The sequence below is a fragment of the Sciurus carolinensis genome, chromosome 16, assembly GCF_902686445.1.
Source record: "Sciurus carolinensis chromosome 16, mSciCar1.2, whole genome shotgun sequence".
NCBI lineage: Eukaryota > Metazoa > Chordata > Mammalia > Rodentia > Sciuridae > Sciurus > Sciurus carolinensis.
The window spans coordinates 46,402,721-46,417,101 of NC_062228.1; the positions used below are offsets into that span (position 1 = coordinate 46,402,721).

Below are 14,381 nucleotides of genomic sequence, written 5' to 3' on the forward strand. Positions count from 1 at the left end.
CCAGTCATATTTTGTATTTTATTTTGAGACAGAGTGCTGTTACATTGCTCAAGGTTTTGTCAACAGAGCTGCTTATGGTTGTGCACCAATAAAGCTAGAATACAAAACCCTGTCCTGCCCTGGCTTAGGGAGCACTCACTGTGCACCAAGTACTTACTATCTATGAAGTCATTTAATTCTCATCATAGCCTTGGAAAGCAAATGGATCAGTCCCATCTTACAGATGAATAAATAGAGGCTATGAGAGGTTAAAATCTATTCAAGATCCTGTAAAATATAATATAAAATATATAAAATCCAGAATTCAAATGCATGCTGATCCACTCCAGACCTTGGTCCATTAACATTTATTTGAGACTAATCACTACATCTGAGGACCTCCCAGAGCTTTAATAAATCCAATGCCTGAAAACTAATTTCCAGAGATTCTTGTTTAGCTGATTGAAGCAAGAGCCCAGGTATTAGTGTTCTGGTGCCTCATCCTCACAACTATAGATGGAGTCATTTTTGTCTATATTAAAAATCAGGAAAATTAAGGAAAAGAGAGATTGGACTCAACTTCTCTAAGCCACACAGTATAAAAACAAGGATGTTTGTCTATACTTCTGTGCCTCTTCAAAAAGATCTATTTTGCTCCACACAAAAGCAAATTCCATAAAGTTGGGGGCAAACCAACCCATTTGTCACAATCATTCCAGAAACCTTCCATGGAATGAGTTTACATGTGGGACAGGTTTTAAAGTGACACCTTGGTGATAAATCAATCATGTTATTCAAGGGAGTATGGCAAAACCATGGTAACCAAAGGCAGAGGTTAAACTAATCCAGAACTGGGCTGCATATGGTGCAAAACTTTTCAATAGTGCATGAAAACCTGGTGTGCCTCGTCCTCAGATCAGTCTTCCCTTCTTGCACATATGTTGAATGCCTGTTCAACTACTTGTGGTATTATTCTATTTTAAATTTTCCTTTAAGATGGCTTTAGAAGTCTCATGCTTTGGCATTTGTTGAAAGTTTCTTTCAAACCACTCCAGTCCAAGCCATGTGGAATTTGAGCCTGTTGATATTAGAGTTGTCATTTTACTTATTTCCATTTAGCTAAAGTTTATGATTCTCTCTAAAAATAACTAGATTTTCACTTGTTGCCATACCCGTATTAACCCTTCACATATTGATAATCATTGTGTCAAAGAGGTGTTTTCTGATTCCAACATCTGGAACATCTGTAGGTCTTCTTGAAGTGATTTTACTTTCTTATGATTCCAGGTCCAAGAGCTCCATTTCATCATTAAAAAAATATTTTATTTGTTCTAATTAGTTGAACATGAAAGTAATATATATTTTAATAAATAATACATAAATGGAGTATAATATCACATTTTCTGATTGTACATATTGTAGGATCACATCTGTCATGCAGTCATATATGTGCATGAGGTAATGTCTGTTTTACTCTGCTATCCTTCTTACCTCCATACCACTTCCCCTCCTAGCACTCCCCTCTACCTAATATAAAGTAACTTTACAATGCTTTATATAACTTCATATATAGTACAGAGAATACTAAGACTAATTTACCTGGTTTCTCTCAAAGAAATGCAGGCTTCCCTCATCTCCATTAGTGAAGATGATGGCTGATAACGCAGGTTCCTTAGCACAGAATCCGACATTAGGATCCACCACAGCTCCCAATACATTTAATCTGCCTCTTATCTCCTCAATCTTTGACCTTCAGCTCTACCTATACGTTTTTACATTTTAATTTATTTCAGATTAATTTTAATATTTTACTCAGAGTATGAATCATAAAACTGCCAGTATGAAAATGATGACATACAGTACCAACAGTATGTAGAAACCAGATTCTCCACATGGGATCAAGCTGGGAAAGAGGAACCCATCACACACAAAAGGGAGAGTACTCTTAGAGTCACTGGGTAACCAGGGGAGGTACCAGGGATTCCTCACCACAAAGTAGAGGAATTGTAATTGTGGGTCCAAGAAAGTCTATGGAAGCAGTAAATTTGAACCTACTAGTGAGGTTTGCTGTAGCTGTAGAGGACATTTCAACTCCAACACTTCTACTCAATCCAGAGGATGTGTTCTCTATGACAAAATGAAGATAATCTCTTCTAAGAATGCTTCCTTCTTTAATTTAGATTCTCCTTAAAATAGCCAATTTTAAAGAAAACGTCAATTAATTTTACTTTTCCATTTTTATTGCCTTTCAATCAGAAAAATTACATATGCTATGTCATCTGGAGATTTTAAAATTTACAGTATACATATTACTAGGTAAGTCATAAGTTTTAATTTAACATTTTTAATATTTATAATTTTGCTTCTGTCATCTTCATAAATCAAATAGAACTAATACAAATGTAAGCAATTTCTATAGTTTAAGTCATTGTGAATTTTGAAATCTTTAAAAGGAAATGACATTCTGTGTACAAAAGCTCAATGTATAGAGGGGAATATCACATTGCTATAAATTACATATTTGTATTTTCTTATGAAATCTTTGTCTCCAAATTAACTTCACCAATTAAAATTTCCCTTATCAGGTACTAGATCAATAGAAAAATATCAAATGAGAGATTCATGATAAGAGGATTGAGAGTACATTAAGTAAAATAAAAATCAAATTAACAAGCTGGTAATTTCCCATTCCTGGCTTCAAAACGCCCAGGGATATAATACTTTATACTATGGGGGAAGAATATTTGTGTTCATTAGTCTTCAATGTTTTACTCACTAAAAAGGGTACCCTTGGTGGATCCAAGATGGCGGACTAGAGGGTGACTGCATCTCCCCTCATGCAGAACTCAGGATTCAAGAAGGGGAGGTATTGAGAGACTTGGAACAACATAGAGCCCCAGGGTGAGTCTCTCATACCAGGTGATCCTTGGCCTGGGCGGAAGGCCCAGAGAGGGGGCAGCTTCTCAGAGCAGGGCAGGGAAGCGTGAGTCTTCCCCAAGCAGCCCGTCTCCCTCCAGTGGTGGCAGGCCCTGTCTACATTCAGCTTCTAGGAGGAGGACCACCTAGTGAGAGAATTTCCACACTGAACCAGCCCCAAGCCCTCCACCCAGTAGTGGGCTAGGGGCAACTTTCTTCAGAAGCACTGCATTATCAAGTTCCTCCAAGAATTCAGGCTACTGAAGGCTGGGAGGTGATATACTAGAAATCTACAGGGACACTATAAGCCAATAGAGGAAATCTGCAACATCTCAGAGTCCCACTGATATCTGAACAATATGAGAAAACAAGGGAAAAAATGTCCCAAACAAACCTAGATACTATATCAATAAAACCCAATGACAGCACAGCAGAAGAAATGTCAGAAAGGGAGTTCAGAATGTACATAATTAAAACAATCAGGGAAGCAAACGAGGAGATAAAAGAGTAAATCAAGGCACTGAAGGATGAGATGAAAGAACAAATGCATGCATTAAATGATCGCATCAGTCAACAGTTGAAAGAGCAAATACAGGCAGCAAAAGATCATTTCAATAAAAAGAGATACTGAAAAACAAACAAACAGAAATCCTTGAAATGAAGGAAACAATAAGCCAAATTAAAAACACCATAGAAAGCATAACCAATAGAATAGAACACCTGGAAGACAGAACCTCACACATTGAAGACAAAATATTTAATCTTGAAAACAAAATTGACCAAACAGAGATTATGGTAATAAATCATGAACAGAATCTACAAGAATTATGGGATATCATGAAAAGGCCAAAATTAAGAACTATTGGGATTGAGGAAGGCTTAGAGAAACAAACCAAAGGAATGAACAATCTATTCAATTAAACAATATCAGAAAATTTCCCAAATCTGAAGAACGAAATGGAAAACTGGGTACAAGAGGCTTATAAGCCTCAAAATATACAAAATTACAGCAGACATACACCAAGGCACATTATTATGAAAATACCTAACATACAAAATAAAGACAGAATTTTAAGGGTTGCAAGAGAAAAGAATCAAATTACGTTCAGGGGAAAACCAATAAGAATATCAGCAGATTTATCAATCCAGACCCTAAAAGCTAGAAGGGCCTGGAACAACATTTACCAAGCCCTGAAAGAAAGCGGATGCCAACCAAGAATCTTATACCCAGCAAAACTCACTTTCAGATCTGATGATGAAATGAAATCTTTCCATGATAAACAAAATCTAAAAGAATTTACAAAAAGAAAGCCAGCATTACAGAACATTCTCAGCAAAATATTCCATGAGGAAGAGATGAAAAACAATGATGCAATCAGCAATGGGAGGAACTAGCCAAAAGGAATAGCCAAATAAAGGAGAACCCAAATCAGGTCAGAAAACAAAAATGAGTCAAATGACTGGGATTACAAATCATATCACAATAATAACCCTGAATGTTAATGGTCTGAACTCATCAATCAAAAGACATAGACTGGCAGATTGGATTAAAAAGAAAAATCCAACAATATGCTGCCTGCAAGAGACTCATCTCATAGAAAGAGATACACACAGACTAAAGGTGAAAGGATGGGAAAAAATGTACCATGCACACGGACACAGCAAAAAAGCTTTAGTATCCATCATCATTTCAGATAACGTGGACTTCAAGACAAAACTCTTCAGAAGGGATAAAGAAGGACATTACATACTGCTTAAGAGAAGCATAAATCAGCAAGACATAACAATCATAAATATCTATGCCTCAAACATTGGTTCATTCATGTATGTCAAACAAATCCTTCTCAACTCCAGAAATCAAATAGACCACAACACAATAATATTAGGCAATTTTAACACACCTCTGTCACCAGTGAAGAGACCTTCCAAAGAAAAATTGAATATAGAAACCATAGATCTCAATAACACAATCAATAATTTAGAATTAATTGACATATAGAGAATATACCATCCAACAAAGAATGAATACACTAGCTTCTCAGGAGCACATAAATCCTTCTCTAAAATAGACCATATTTTATGCCACAAAGCTACTGTTGGCAAATACAAGAAGATAGAGGTACTACCTTGTATTCTATCAGATCATAAGGATTGAAATTAGAAATAAATGATGGAATAAAAAACAAACTTCTCCAACACCTGCCTGGAAATTAAATAATATGCTATTATATGATGAATGGATAACAGAAGACACAGGAGGGAAATAAAAAAATTCTTAGAAGTAATGAGAACAAATACACATCATATCAAAATCTCTGAGACACTACCAAAGCAGTACTTAGAGGAAGATTTATTTCATGGGGCGCATTCAACAAAAGAAGAAAAAATCAACAAACAACTGACCACTACAGCTCAAAGCCCTAGAAAAAGAAGAGCAGACCAACACCCAAAGTAGTAGAAGACAGGAAATAGTTAAAATCAGTGCAAAAATCAAGGAAATTGAAACAAAAGAAACAATCGAAAAAATTAACAAATAAAGAGTTGGTTCTTTGAAAAAATAAACAAAATTGATGAACACTTAGCCACACTAATAAGGACAAATAGAGAGAAAACTCAAATTTCTATACTTCAGAATGAACAAGGAAATATTCCTACAGACACAGTGAAATACAAAACATATTTAGAATCTATTTTGAAAATCTATACGCCAACAAAACAGAAATCCTCAAAGACATCAACAAGTTTCTAGAGACATATGAATTACCTAAAGTGAACCAGGAGAACATACACAACTTAAATAAATCAATTTCAAGCAATGAAATAGAAGAGGTCATCAAAAGCCTACCAACAAAGAAAAGTCTGGAACCAGATGGGTTCTCAGCCGAGTTCTACAAAACCTTTAAAGAAGAGGTCATTCCAATACTCCTCAAAGTATTCCATGAAATAGAAGAGGAGGGAACACTCCCAAACTCATTCTGTGAAGTCAATTTCACCCTGATACCTAAACCAGACAGAGACACATCGAGGAAAGAAAATTTCAGACCAATATCCTTAATGAATATCGACACAAAAATTCTCAACAAAATTTTAGCAAATTATATACAAAAATACATTTAAAAGTTAGTGCAGCATGATCAAGTGGGTTTTATCCCAGAACGCAAGGTTGGTTCAACATCCGGAAATCAATAAATGTCATTCACATATCAATATCAACAGACTTAATGTTAAGAATCACATGATTATTTCAATGGATGCAGAAAAAATATTTGATAAAGTACAGCATCTCTTCTTGCTCAAAACACTAGAAAAAATAGGGATATCGGGAACATTCCTTAACATTGTAAAGGCTGTCTATGCTAAACCCATGGCCAATATCATTCTAAATGGTGAAAATCTGAAAGCATTCCCCTAAAAACTGGAACAAGGCAGGGATACCCTCTTTCACCACTTCTATTCAACATCGTCCTTGAAATTCTAACCAGAGCAATTAGACAAACCAAATAAATTAAATGGATACAAATTGGAAAAGAAGAACTCAAACTATCCCTGATTGCTGATGACATGATTATATTTAGAGAAACCTGGAAATTCCACCAGAAAACTTTTAGAACTTATAAGTGAATTCAGTAAAGTAGCAGAATATAAGATCAATGCTCATAAATCCAATGCACTTTTATACATAAGTGATGAATCTTCAGAACGTGATGTTAGGAAATCTACTCCATTCACAATGGCCTTGAAAAAAATAAAATACTTGGGAATCAATCTCACAAAAGTGAGGAAAGACCTCTACAATGAGAACTACAGAACACTAAAGAAGGAAATTAAATAAAATAATAGAAGATGGGAAGATCTCCCATGTTCTTGGATAGGAAGAATTAATATTGTCAAAATGGTCGTAGGAACAAAGTGTTATACAGATTCAATGCAACTCCAATTAAAATCCCAATGATGTACCTTACAGAAATAGAGCAAGCAATTATGAAATCCATCTGAAAGAATAAGAAACCCAGAATAGCTAAAGCAATCCTTAGCAGAAAGAGCGAAGCTGGGGGTACCACAATATCAGATCTTCAACACTATTACAATGCAATAATAGTAATGAAAATGGCATGGTATTTGTACCAAAATAGAAAGGTGGATCAATGGTACAGAATAGAGGACATGGACACAAACCCAAATAAATACAATTTTCTTATATTAAACAAAGGGGCCAAAAATATGCAATGGAGAAAAGATAGCCTCTTCAACAAATGGTGCTGGGAAAACTGGAAATCCATATGCAACAGAATGAAATTAAACCCCTATCTCTCACCCTGCCCACAACTCAACTCAAGTTAGATCAAGGACCTTGGAATCAGACCAGAGACCCTTCATCTTATAGAAGAAAAAGTAGGTCCAAGTCTTCAACATGTCGACTTAGGATCTGACTTCCTTAACATGACTCCCATAGCACAAGAAATAAAAGCAAGAATCAATAACTGGGATAGATTCAAACTAAAAAGCTTTCTCTCAGCAAAGGAAACTCTCAGTACTGTGAAGAGAAAGCCTACAGAGTGGGAGAAAATCTTTGCCACTCATACTTCAGATAGAGCGCTAATTTCCAGAATAAATAAAGAACTCCAAAAACTCTACACCAAGAATGCAAATAATTCAATCAACAAATGGGTTAAGGAAATGAACAGACACTTCACAGAAGAAGACGTACAAGCAATCGACAGATAAATAAAAATGTTCAACATCTCTAGTAATAAGAGAAATGCAAATCAAAACTACCCGAAGTTTCCATCTCACCCCAATTAGAATGGTGATTATCAAGAACACAAGCAACTATAGGTGTTGGCAAGGATGTGGGGAAAAAGGTACACTCATACATTGCTGGTGGGGTTGCAAATTAGTGCAGTCACTCTGGAGAGCAGTGTGGAGATTCCTCAGAGAGCTTGGAATGGAACCACCATTTGACCCAGCTATCCCACTCCTTGGCCTAAACCCAAAGGACTTAAAATCAGCATACTACAGAGATACAGCCACATCAATGTTCGTAGCTGCTCAATTCACAATAGCCAGATAGTAATACCAACCTAGATGTCCTTCAATTGATGAGTGGATAAAGAAAATATGATATATATATATATATATATATATATATACACAATGGAACATTACTCAGCCATAAAGAATGGTGACATTATGGCATTTTGAGGCAAATGGATAAAATTAGAGAATGTCATGCTAAGTGAGATAAGCCAATCTCAAAAAGCAAAGGATGAATGATCTCGCTGAAAAGCAGATGATGACACATAATTGGGGGTGGGAGGGGTTAGGGTTAGGGTTAGGGTTAGTTTGAGGGAGTGGGGCAAGAATGGAGGAAGGAAGGACTGAATAGAGGGAAAAGAGGGGTGGGAGGGGTGGGGGGAAAGGAAAAAAATAGCAGAATGAATCAAACAATGTTACCCTATGTAAATTTATGATTACACAAATGGTACGCCCTTACTCCATGTACAAACAAAGAAAAACATGTATCCCATTTATTTACAATAAAAAAGGGTATCCTGTCCAATTTCTGTCACAAGAATGTATCTGAATCTGATTTTGTTTAGAGAAGCATTTCTGTCACTTGAATGTAATTCTGCCCTGGTCACTATACCTAATTTTCAAATTTTTTTCCAAAACTGGACTTTTCATGTCTTAAAAATGAACAGATAAATGTGAACACATCTCTTTTTCTTGGAACTAGCAACAAATGAAACAATAAAGGCAAATCTATTGAGTAAGAAAGCAGGACTTGAATCTTACACACTAAATCAATCAGTGAGACAGGCTCTCCTGCAGGTCTGCTTGGGTTTCCAAGTAATAACTTGGGGTCTTCAAAGAATATCTTCTGGGGCTTCCTGTTTCTTTACTTTATAAAGAACACTTCTTCATGCTAGGCTTGTGCCTCACTGGAATAGGACGTGCCTAGCACTTGTGAGGCACTTGGTTCATTCTCAGCACCACATAAAAGTAAAATAAAATAAAGGTATTGTGTCCATCTACAAACAAAAATACTTTTAAAAAGGACACTTTATCTTCTAGTGGATTTTATTAGGAAAAATTTTAAAAAGCCCTCATATAAATATTATAGCTCTACATGTGAACACTGAGATGTATTGCACAACCCTAACAATTTACAAACCTAACCAATAATACTCACCTCTATTTCTCACACCTAGTTACCATTCATTTGCACAAATATTGTTCAGGGTTTTGCTAATCATGTTGCTGGAGTTCGTGTATTTCATGGCAGATATGCCTGCAGGACTGACTTCCACTGGTGATGGTTTTGCTTTTCCTGAGTTGCCAGCCATTTCTCCCAATTGCTCTTCATAGATTTTCACCACAAATAGTGCTACAAGGTAGAGGGTGCTGCCTTTATGATCCTCAGTCCCAAACAAATTTGCTTGAATACGAACAGTGTCACCACCCAGATCCCCTCTGTGCATTTTTACATTAGTGAATAGAAGGATGAGAAAATTAGCATCAATTGTGAAGCTGAGCTCTGTGATAATGACAAACCTAAGTATGTGAGGCTGCACATCCATAGCTTATTGGTGAGTAAATAATAGGATTTCCCTGTCATGTCATCCCTAAGAGAGACACAAGCTGATGCTCACACTGCAGATGAAGAAACAGATGTGTGCTCCCTTTGCTTCTTCTTCCTGCAATCTGCCCACCAGAAGGTCCTAAGAGTTCAACTTGAAGTGGGTTCAACAGAGGTATTTCCTCCTCCTGTAATTCTCTCTACTTCTTTTCTGGCCTCCATATGATGTCCAGTGCCTGAGCAGTTAACACTAGTTTAGGTAACATGTATAATGATGCATGTATCATTCAGCTGCCCATGATTTTGGCAATGGCAGGATGGCACAATATCTGACTTAACTGTTTCCTTGATTCAGATAATTAGGGAAGTCCTAACTCTGAGGATTCCCCCAGTTCTCACTATCACCTCTAAAAACCAAACATTTTTTATCATTTCTTTTTTTCTCATATGCTTAATTTTTTTTCTCGTATGCTTATTTGGTCCATCCTTCCTCTTACAATGTATGGGTTTTTCAAATGTGAACTATTTCATAAATTTATGCTAGATTCACTGTTATTTATATGTCCTTACACACACAATATCTAGTCTAGGGGCAGATTGATTTCTTCAGTGAGCTAAGTGAAATATTATTGCCTTGCACAAGATGGTATTCAGAAACCAAACTGGCAGCATCATTCGTAGTACCATTTATTGAGAATTGTTTCTCAAATTACCCCAGTGATTACAGAGAGCTTTTCTTTTGTCCCCTCATTTTCTAAACTCTATTATGCCAGGCATAATCACAATGGGGATTATCTTAGCTCATCTTTGTGAATGGTTCACATTCCCCAGGATGCTTTCTAACAACAATGATACATCAGCATGGAAATGAATATAGACCCTTCTTTACTATAATACTATGATGTATTTACATAATTAAATCATATATAGTTGATATGCTTAAACCTGGAGACGGCAATATGCAATAGAAGTATATTTTTCTGTGGTTCCTCATGGCACCACATATAGGAAGGTTAGGTGTGTTTAAGATTACATCAAAATGTGTTCCTTTCTTTTATGGATATATCAAGAAAAAGTCTAAGCTTTTTCTGTTTCTCATACAGAAATTCTCTTTTGGAAAACAATTTTCAAATTGTTTAAAGGCATTGAACAAACAAATCCATTAATTCCTGAATATGATTGCAAATTCATTGCATCTCCACCCTCCCATTTGTCATTTCTCCTGTGTGTAGGAATGAAGATTCCTCAGTCACACTGAACTTAATAAAATTCAAAGGTATTGAGACACAGGTCATTAACACCTGTTATTCAATGCTTGGTTTTTGTAAGGCTCAAGTTTTTAAAATGAATTGAAGAAGATCATGTATATTCCATAAATAATATGATAGAACAAATTTTTTGATTTGTTTTCTTTCATAAAACACATTTTTTTCTTTTTTGGTGAGAGAAGGCAATTTCAATTTTTTTTTTTTTTTTGGTGGTGGTAACAGGAATTGACACAGGGTGCTGAACCACTGAACCACACCCCAGTCCTTTAATTATTATTAATTTTTATTTTGAGGCAGAGATTCTATAAGTTGCTTATGGCCTTGCCAAGTTATGGAGGATGGCTTTGAATATACAATACTGATATCTGAGAATCCTCAGCAAGTTCAATTACAAGTATGTGTCACTTTGCCTGGCCTAATACAATTTTCAAATGTTATTTTTTACATACTAATATGGATCCACTTATACTATAAAAATACACATTAAAATTTTAAAATACATGAAGTAAATTTGTAAGAATGGGCATATGCCATGTATTTGTACATGAATATCACAAAATAAGACAACTGTATCCCAGTGATCAAATGTGACCTGTAAAAGCTTGATATGAAAATTTGATTTATATCTTTATATTATTTTTTCTGGATTACCATGGGAGATGACACCAAAACACTGAAGGAGTAAAGGAAGAAAATTGACCTGGTCATTACTTTTGGAAAATATCTTCTAATCCCAGAGGTTTTTTTTTTTTTTTTTTTTTACCTGTCATAAGCACTGCATGTTGGAATTCATGTGCTTAAGCTGAAAACGTTGATCCAGAGAAGCCAAAACAAAATCTTATATCTACAAAAAAGGGAATGAGACAGTGAATAAGGAGTGCCAAAAAGAGTTAAGAGGAAAACTCAGGTTTTATAGTACAATAAGGTGATTAAAGTCTATAATTATTTCTTATTCAGTTCAAAATAACCAGAGATTACTTTGCAGGTTTTAACATAAAAATGATAATATTTGAGAGGAAAAGCTTCGCCGCCGCCGCCGCCGCCCCGCCGGAGACACAGCCCGGGCGGCCGAGGCGGCGGCAGCAGCAGCAGCAGCAGCAGCAGCAGCAGCAGCAGCAAGGAGGAGAGGCAGCGGCGGCGAAGAGGACCGCATGGCCGAAGGTGCCCAGCGCTGCTTCCTCCACACCCCCGGCAGTAGCAGCAGCGCCTGCGACAGATATTTAAAAAAATGGATTTGACCAACCCTGGACTTATTCTACTGCAACAGTTAAACGCTCAGCCAGAGTTTCGTTTCCTGTGTGACTGCAGGTTGCAGTCGGCGATGTGCACTTCAAGGCACACAGATCAGTTCTTGCTTCATTCTCCAATTACTTTAAGATGTTGTTTGTCCATCAGACCAGCGAGTGTGTCCTTTTGAAACCAACTGACATACAGCCTGACATCTTCAGCTATCTTTTGCTTTTGATGTGCACTGGAAAGATGGCGCCTCAGTTGATAGATCCTGTTCCTTTAGAGCAGGGGCCCAAGTTTCTGCACGCGCACCCACTGATCCAGGAAGCCAGCCTCGCCAGCAAAGGCACCTTTTATCATCCTGACCAAGTCTTTCCACTGACCTCTTCATTGTATGGCATTCAGATCACAGATCACCAGCTGAGACAAGCCACCAAGATTGCCTTGGCGCCTGAGAAACTCCGGCAAGAACCAAGACCACAGACCTCCAGGATGAGCCAGGAACAGGCGCCCGAGGCTTCACAGCTGTCTCAGTTGACATCCAATCTGGCCCAGGTGAATCGGACAAACATGACTCCCTCGAACCCTCTGCAGACCTCACTGTCTCCACAACTCGCTTCCACTTCTGTCCCTCCCCATCCTCCAGGGGAGGAGACACATCTGGAAGCCCCTTCCTCCGACGAGCAGCCTGCGTCCCTCAGCATTGCCCACGTCAAGCCGAGCATCCTGAAGAGGAAAGTAAGCTTCCCAAAGTACTATGCCTGCCACCTGTGTGGGCGGCGCTTCCCCCTGCGGAGCAGCCTGCGAGAGAGCACCTCCAGATTCACATGGGAGTGCCCTTTGGATCCAGCCAGCAGGGGGAAAGCCGCGTCCCCTTGTCGCTCTGCAGCAATGCAGCTGACCTAGGGAAAAACACCATGGAAGTGCCTGAAGCGGGCATGATCAGTGACAGTGAGCTGCAGCACATCTCAGATTCCCCGATCATAGATGGGCAGCAGCAGTCGGAAACCCCTCGCCCCCTCAGACATCGCTGACTTCTACGACCTGGAGCAGGCCTACCAGGAGAGGGAGGTGAAGAGACGGAAGTATGAGTGCACCACATGTGGACCCAAATTCATCCAGAAAAGCCACTGGAGGGAGCATATGTACATAAACACGGGAAGCCTTTCAAGTGCAGCACTTGTGACAAGAGTTTTTGCAGGGCCAACCAGGCTGCCTGGCACGTGTGCCTCTACCAGAGCATCGATACCTACACCATGGTGGGCAAACAGACCCTGGAACTCTGCACATTTGAGGAAGGAAGTCGGATGGACAACATGTTGGTGCAAACCAACTAACCCTACAAGTGCAACTTGTGTGACAAAACGTTCTCAACCCAAAGAGGTCGTCAAAAGCTCATGCCAAAACCAGAAGTCCTAGTGTTTGCCCTAGATGAGGGGCCGTTCCATTCTGCTGGGCAGTGGGGACTCAGAAATAGTGGAACCTGACCATGCAGTGTTAGCTTCCATCAAAAAGGAACAAGAAACCGTGTTACTAGACTGAATGTTGCTTGTCTTTTTAGAAACTGTCATTTGTACAAACTCTCTTCCTTCCCTTCCTCCAGCCCAGAACTGTGGTTCTCCACAGTTCAGACTCTGACACACACAGGTCCCTGTTCCTCTTTCTCTTCCTCATCTCCACATCCCAGCCCCACCTCTGGAAAGGCTTTGTGCATTATAAACCTGGAATATATTTACTTTAAGTCGGGATATTGGAAAGATAATGGTCGCTAATACTTATAAACTTAAATAGATTTTGAGAAGTTTTAGATTGTTTTTTTAAAAGCATACACAAAACTAATGAAGGGTTTGTAACAAAACAATGAGAATATAATTTGGTAAGCTAAAATTATGACTTTCCCTGGGTAATGAGTCTTCCTTCTCAGGAAAACAATGTCAGAAAATACAACACGCTACTTAGATAGAAAGCTGGGCTCTGTACTATGCAAAACCTAGAAGGTGTGGGGAAACTTTAAACCCAAGAAAACCATTTTTAGTATTTATCCTCCAGGTGTCTTGTTTCAGAATGCACCCTTTGAGATTATGTCCAGTTAAGAGAATTCACTAGTTAAGAAATCTGCTTCAACAAAATAGAAAAAGTAATAATGTGATGTCAATCTTAATTTTTGGATAAAACATAACAAGCTGTGACTTTGTGTGTTTGTAAGAGAAATGTGATACTTGCTATAACAGATGAACTAATGCACATGCCTTAGCTAAGTGCTGGCTTCTTTCCAAGTTGAACAAAAAAATGCTGTATTTTAGTGTCTGGTAGATTTGTTAAAAGTCAGATTTGAAAGTACTATCGATTGTCTTTCTGAATAGAAAATGACATGCCATTTTCTAGCAGTTGCCAGTGGGAAATTTGTT

At 37.9% G+C, this 14,381-nt stretch overlaps 1 pseudogene; it reads left to right on the forward strand.

Annotated features, from left to right (window-relative positions):
* Positions 1-11,971: 11,971 nt before the first annotated feature.
* On the forward strand, positions 11,972-13,515 carry LOC124967186 (zinc finger and BTB domain-containing protein 2-like; annotated as a pseudogene).
* The last annotated feature ends 866 nt before the right edge of the window (positions 13,516-14,381 follow it).